Source organism: Brassica napus, unplaced genomic scaffold (genome assembly GCF_020379485.1).
Source record: "Brassica napus cultivar Da-Ae unplaced genomic scaffold, Da-Ae ScsIHWf_209;HRSCAF=367, whole genome shotgun sequence".
Taxonomy (NCBI): domain Eukaryota; kingdom Viridiplantae; phylum Streptophyta; class Magnoliopsida; order Brassicales; family Brassicaceae; genus Brassica; species Brassica napus.
This window is the reverse complement of record NW_026015514.1, coordinates 65001-72500: the sequence shown is the minus strand read 5'-3', so window position 1 is coordinate 72500 and position 7500 is coordinate 65001.

Here is a 7500-nt window from a genome sequence, read left to right as displayed (position 1 = left end):
AATTTAGTTAAGAAACTTAACGACAATTTCAGACAGTTTTCGACTAAAATTTCTCATCCTTCGAATCTCGTTTTGCTTTCAACGAAGCTTGCCTAGCTTAAATAAAATTCGACCAATATTATTAACACTCTACCAGAACTATCAATGAGAGGCCTTTCGACCACAAGACAGTCCCGTCGAGGTATTAATTCACCGGGTCGACTTTATTTTTAAATCTGATTGACCAACTCCAAACTGGTCGAGCGGAGTTTTTCTCGACCAAAAATTAACTGGCTCGTGAGGGTTATTACATTCTTCCCCCCTTAAAAGAATTCGTCCCCGAATTCTCAAAACATAGCTGTACAGACTTTTACTGAACACTGGAGTCTCTGCAAGAAGTTTAAGATAACCAACTCTGAACTTATCATCATCTGCCCGTGTCAAAACAACTGATGGTTCCCCAAATACTTGAACTTTTACAAATTTTTCCTTTTCTCCAATCTTCTGATATGGTGCTCACCTATCCACAAAGGACCTTTAGGATAGGCTAAATAGGGTTACAAGTTTTCTGGTCTCAGCAGTTCTATCATACTGGATCTGATATAAGATTACGCAAAATCGGCTCACCAATAGCATAACTAAAAGAAGTTCCGGTCGACAGATAACCATTTCAACTCGGAACAACTCGGTACATACTAAATAACAGATTTGCGGATTTCCCCAACTTTTCTAAAACAATTCTTTCTTTTCTGAGCAAACACTTTCACGATAACCAATTCTTCATCGCACATAACTTTCATATACTGCGGTCTACATACTTCCTTTGACATCGTTGAATCTCTGAATACCATTACTTCTGAAACCTTTCTATCTGCTTTCCTCCAGTTCAATAACATGGAAATATGGAACGTCAGGTGATGTGCCATACGTGAAGGTAACATCTTCAGTCTGGTCAATGTCAACTTGATTAACCGTGCAACAATCAAACAAGAACATGCACGATCAATCACGCTAACATGATTCAGACCAAGGGTGCCACTCTCAAATACACACACACACACACACTTATTCCAGGAATGATTTCCCTTACAGTATTCCATACCCTCCATATCTATCTGAGATACTCTTCAAAAACTTCTGAACGACTCAATCTCACTGAAGTTTCGCATATCCAAGTCTTGTTCTATTACTTTCTGATTTCCTTCTTCTGTCTAGTAACTGAGGAATCAACAAGTCCGCCTATACCAAACTTGATTTACCAACGAAGTACTCTTGTATGATGACTTCACACTTTCTCTGTTAATACATCTTCTGATCTCTTAACAACTTGAGCATTCCCATATGCCTTATGGTTATACCTTTTTCCTTGCACTCTTCAATCTTCCTTGGAATTTACTTCAAATCTGCTTAATTTTAGGTTGAATTTGGTTTCCTTCTCCCACATCTCCACTTTATGAACTTGTACATGACACAGTCCTCATACTATTCTTCGAAATTCTCTTCACCCAGTTCCTTCTATGAATTCCTAAGATTCTCACCCTTCAACTGAGTTCCTCAAATACGAATAAATAAGCCATCTTGATTTTCTACTTGCAATCTTGAAGGTTCTCTATTCTCTCCTTATAAGGCAGCAAAATAAATCACTCCCAATTCCGCTTCATGATTCTTGAGATCCTACTCCATATCATCATTAATATCACTTCCTCTTAAAGCATAAGCAGCAATATTTGCTCTTCCTAAGGCTTCTTTGATCAGTGAAAACTTGCATCCTTTCTCCATATTGAAATGATCACTAAATTTGATGTGCAACAGAACTGCCACCAACTCCAACTTGTGCATCAAATAGTTTTCCTTATGCTTCCTTAGCTCCCTTGATGCATAAACGATTACCATATCGTCTTGCATTAGCATTCACCTAGACCAACACATAATACATCCATGTAGTAGTATATGGCTGGTTAGGCTCATGCAAGTCTAAGATATGCATAGACGTAGATACTTCCTCTAACTAATTTCATACTTCATCAATACTTTTACTCCATTCCAAGGTAACACCATTCTCAGTCGATCAACTCATTGGTGGATATGGTTTCTAACTCTTGAACAAACTTCTGATGGTAACCGGCCAATCCACAGAACTTCGAATCTCGATAACTTAAATTGAGTACGACCATTATGTAGTAGTAGCGATCTTTTGTAAATATGCAACAACTCCTTGTTCCATTTACTGACTAAGTGATCTAACTTCCAATTTCTGTGCAGAAATACTTACTACAACGTGAAGCGTCCATCAAACGTCCTTGGAATAAAACTGCGCCTTGCGACCGATCTTAACCATTCTTCAATTCTAGAACTTGATACTTGACCCTGATGGTCACGTCCTTGATTTTATACTCGAACATAACCGCAAACTCTGGTTCTTCTTCTTTACCACTGACATGGGTACACTCCACAGAAAATAACTAAGTCGAACGAAACCTTTCTCCAAACAAATCTTCTGACTGCTACTTGAATTCGGCTAGAACCACTTGGATAGATGCCTAGGCTATTGCAGCGAATCAAGGTTCAACCAGAATACTTGACAGGTTACTTCAGGATGTCAACAAATTTTCCACTTTCTTAAACATAGCCTCATGTTCCCTAGTTATCTAACTGTCCTCGATACTCTGCTTCTTGTTATTTTCTCTCCGCCCAATTATGATGATAATGGAATACGCCACTTCACCGTTTCCCAAAAGGTTCCCAACTCTCCAGACTGATATGAGCGAAGCTCCAACACTTAGTAGAATACCACTGCAGGCCAAAGGTAACTGGTCTTCTCTCAAAGACTTCCTTCCTCAACAACATCCAAATTGAGCTCGATAACTAGATAGCCAATCTCACTCTAGATAGAAACAAATCGCTCTAATGGAAGTACTAAGGAATGGGGATGGGATACAAAGGCATACCATAACTCTAAATGGCAGCCAGTACTTCCATGAATAAGAACAGTGTACCTGAATTCACTAAAGTGAATCCTTCCTAAAACAATGACACTACCCGAGAACTACATCTATGTGTTGTTCCCGCATCAAACACAATATGGGCGGAAAATTCCGTCCATAGGCAAGGTCTCATACGACACCTTGATCACTCCTTCACCTATTTATTTAATCCTTCATAAATTTTTAAAATGCACACAACATGCAATGGGATAAGAAGCAAACCTGTGATTGGACCTTTTCAGAGGTTTTGACGGTCCAGGCAACTATAAAGTGTAGGCTCTACCCAAATAGCCAAACACTTAGTTAGTGACTAATGGTAAGGAAAGCGAACAAGTTTCACAAGCGGTACCCTAGGTATAGATAAAAAGATCGGGTAACTTCATGGGCCATGGTAGGATAACCTCTGTACTCATTACTGGCACCACCGAAGCGCGAATGACGTAAGCGATCGAGGATTTTATATACTTGAACAATCATCACCTTACTCTCCTTGCTAGCCAAAACCAAAACAACTCAGGGTCCTCGGTCTTGATCTGATGAAACGTCCAACAAAAATTATTTCCATCGACTTTCTTGATTCATTACTTGAAACTGACCTTCTATCTGAATAGGTTGATAGTTAAATAATCTGCATGACTTGGTAAACTTCTTCAGTAAAAACGGCTTCTATAGAATTCATGTGATCCTCCACCAACTCCTCATAGCTCTTAAGTTTTATAGTTTGGGTTACTCTGAGATTAATGGCTAAGTCACAATAGTACATCTTCATGATCTTTAGCTCATCCTCCAAACCATAATGGATGAATCAGATTAACTTGACTTCGAAATCTTGGCGGAAACATCTCACTGTGCGAACTCCATATCGGTCCCATGTTTTGGGTAGAAAACACTCCATCTTGAACTCTTGAATGAAATCCGCCTAACTTGGACTAACATTTCCCAAATGATGCTTGACGCTTAATCACCAACTTACTGTATCATTCTTGATGATGTATGGTTCCATATCCTTCTTGCAATCTTCTGAACAATGGGCCACGTTAGTTGTTCTGCTCCTAGTGTTGCATTCAAAATCTTCCTCTATACAAAATCTACATCGAATGGTTTAGTACTTGTCGGTGTTGTCCCAACTTCTTTATCTTTTTCACAAACTTCGAGATGTCTTGTTGCAACAGAATGGTGCTGGTGCGTCCATCATCTTGTACTACTGCTGAACTATCTCAGCCACCAACGTTAAGCTTGAAACAAGTGCTGAATCAATCAGGCTTGTACGTCTCTGGTTCTGGTACGTTTGGGCATAAGCTGGATTGAAATGAGCAGCCGAAAGAATAAGTCATATGAAGTTGGATATTCTGAACCGGATCATCACCAACAACGTCAACTTTGACTTCAATAAAACACGGGCCGAAGTTTGCTACCATCTTTGAATATCGATATCCACACTAGAAATTGTAGGAACCGCAGGAAAGCATGATGATACCAACTCCGAGCATGATGGTAGCAAACCCGAGCACGTCTTTAGCTCACCCGAGCATGATGATAATGGATTGAAGGATGACCGGACTGAACCAAAACATGACGATAAAAACCGAATCATGACGGTAGAAAGCTCAATCATGACTGTAGGAATCTCGATCTTGACAGGATCAAAATTGGTAAGTACACTCCACTCCATCAAGCTTGTCTTGATGCATCTCGTATGAAAGATAACAGTAAGGTAACTACCCATGACTATCTATCCTAAGATGAAGGAACCAGCCAGCACATCCTAATTATCCTTGCGACTCATTTTGACTCGAAAAACGTTTGAAACAAGTCCCATTCAAGCATCGTATAACCATGCTCTGATACCACCTTTGTGACACCCCCGATCTGGTCTAAGTATAAGTTGACTCGACCAGCCGTGCAACAATCAAACAAGAACATGCACAGCCGATCACTCGTAACTGAAACCAAACCGAGAAGCCACAATGTGTACATAAACGACTAACCCGAAGTTCCCGAAATAAATCCAGGTACCTTAGGCCAACCGCCTAAGTACACATATCCTATTAGGTACAACCCGAGGCTTTACAACCTTAAGAGTAATACCAAATAGTTGGTTCGTCCGGACAAGGACTAATATCATTTGGAACCCGTACTTTAAAAACATTCTTTATACACTATATACTTATTCATTTAAAAGAATCTTACAAAATCTTATAGATTAACCTCGAGGTTTTCGATCAACAAACCTTATACATAAAATATATCAAAACGACTGCAAGGATAATAAAACTACCGCTGGCTAATGCCGTTCCTTCCCGTCCTAGAGTAAAGGTCTCCCACCTACTGGTTACCTGCATATCAAATGAGTCATGAGTAACGAGTTTACTCAGTGAGTCTAATCCCACACCCAAACACATATCAATAGTATCCCGAGCAAGCGACACCATTTGAATGCAGTGGAATTATATTCCATAATTAATATTATTATAAGGCCTCTCAGTCCATCCATGTGAATCTATCTTAAACATCACCTCCACGATACCCGCCAATCACTCACTCTTAATATATATATATGCTAAACCCGGAAAACCACCAAGGCTAACCGAGCTTAACGGGGAATAAATATAGCAATCATCTCCATCAGATATTCCAAGATAGAACATCCAACGCTGCATGCAGTTACACGGCCTCCAGGGTGCGACCCCATCATCGTGTCTTCATGACCTTGATCCATATCGCAGGACCAATTCACGGCAATGCGGGACTTTCGGGAGAGTGAGTATACAATAAGACTTCACATGATTCACACTTATTAATAGAATACTTATAGAATAGTACTTGAGAACAAGTACTAAGGCTCGAGATAACCTCAAAGAATTATTCTTATTAATTCTTAGTATTTAAACTAGATAAATACTTCATATATAAATATAGATCAAGGGATAATAATCAATCAATCAACCATAATTACTCCTTAATTAATCCATGATTAATCCTTAATTAATCAATGTTATCCCTTAATTAATTCATGATTAACTCTTAATTAATCAACCATATTCAATATGAAATCGTGCATACTCATTCATAATTCATTCATCATCTAGCTAGACTCACCTTTAAATCCATGAGATTGGCTAAGGAAGACTAGACTCGAGCTCAAGCTAATCACACTTCACTTCTGGATCACTCTCGGTTCAGAACCAGCACAAGGATCCGGCTTATCCGAATACTCTCCTTGGCCATCTGAATTCAAAACATAACAGTTGGAACATAAGGTTCACTAGTCTGGTTCAAGAAGAAACTCAATTCAGTTCATAACATTTCAGTTCAGTTCTCTCATATCAGTTCGGTTCAAGACAGATTGATACCATGTTCAGCTCGGTTCAAGCTTTAACAATTTAACTCGGTTCATATCAGCTTAGTTCATGCTCAGCTAACTCCGGTTCTAATCAGTTCCCAACAGCTTAACTCGGTTATACTCAGACGACATCAGTTCAAGACAATTTCAGACCATAGACAGCTCGGCTCAGATCAGATCAGAACATACTCAGCTCAATTCAGTTCTAAACAAGATCAAATCAGTTCGGTTTAATCCCCATAATTCTTATCAGTTCGTCTACTGGTTCTATGAGACTGATTAAATCATAAACCAACCAAGACTGAAGAGAACAAGACCTTAGACAACTGATCCTGACAGGTTAACCAACATACAGCAATTGGTTCTCATCAAAACATGGCTGAATCAAGAAGCTGAAGCTTACCGGTTTTACTCAACTAATTAAACTTGACTGGTTGTCTCTCTTCAAGCTAACCTCAAATTAACCTGATCAACACCAAAAGAATCCATGGCTGGATTTATTCAGAATTTATCTCCAGTGTAGGCAAACCAACAAAACTTCTCACAGAAACTGATCCACAACCATCTTACCGATCAAAATCAAAGGCTGAAGAACATGGGTGATTCTAAACTCTTGGACACCAAACCTGTCACGCCCCCAATCCTGAATAGGATTGTTGGGACGGCCATGGTTCGAGGAAACGTACAAGCCAGTCTTGAGACATCAAGGCAAGCGTTCCATGGTCGAGAAAGAAGGTTAAGGATATAAGGAAACTTAGACTTAACCTTATACGAGCTAAGTGTCAGCTAGGACGAGTAAGACGGTAGCTAGGACGAAGTGGACGAGTAGCTCGGCCAGCTCAAGGAAGCTAGGTTCAGTTCACTCCAGCTCAGTCCCTACTAAGTCAGCTCCACTAGCTGGACTACTAGCTCACTCAGCTGAGGCAGCTGAGTGTCAGCTCATCTCAGCTAGACGGACTGTCCGGGCTTTAGGCCGATGGTCCGGGTCTGGGTCAGTGGCGGGCTGAGAGGTCCGGCCATGAGGCCATGGGCTGTTGGGTCCTTGGGCAAGGCTGTGGGCTGTGTCCAGGAGGCCTGGGGCGTGGGTTGGGCTTGTGGCCGACCCCAAACCCAATCAGAAAGGGCGAAGGGATGCAAGTGGCCGAAAGGGGGCAACTCTTGGCCGATGGTGCCCATTCGCTAGCAAGTCGTGCC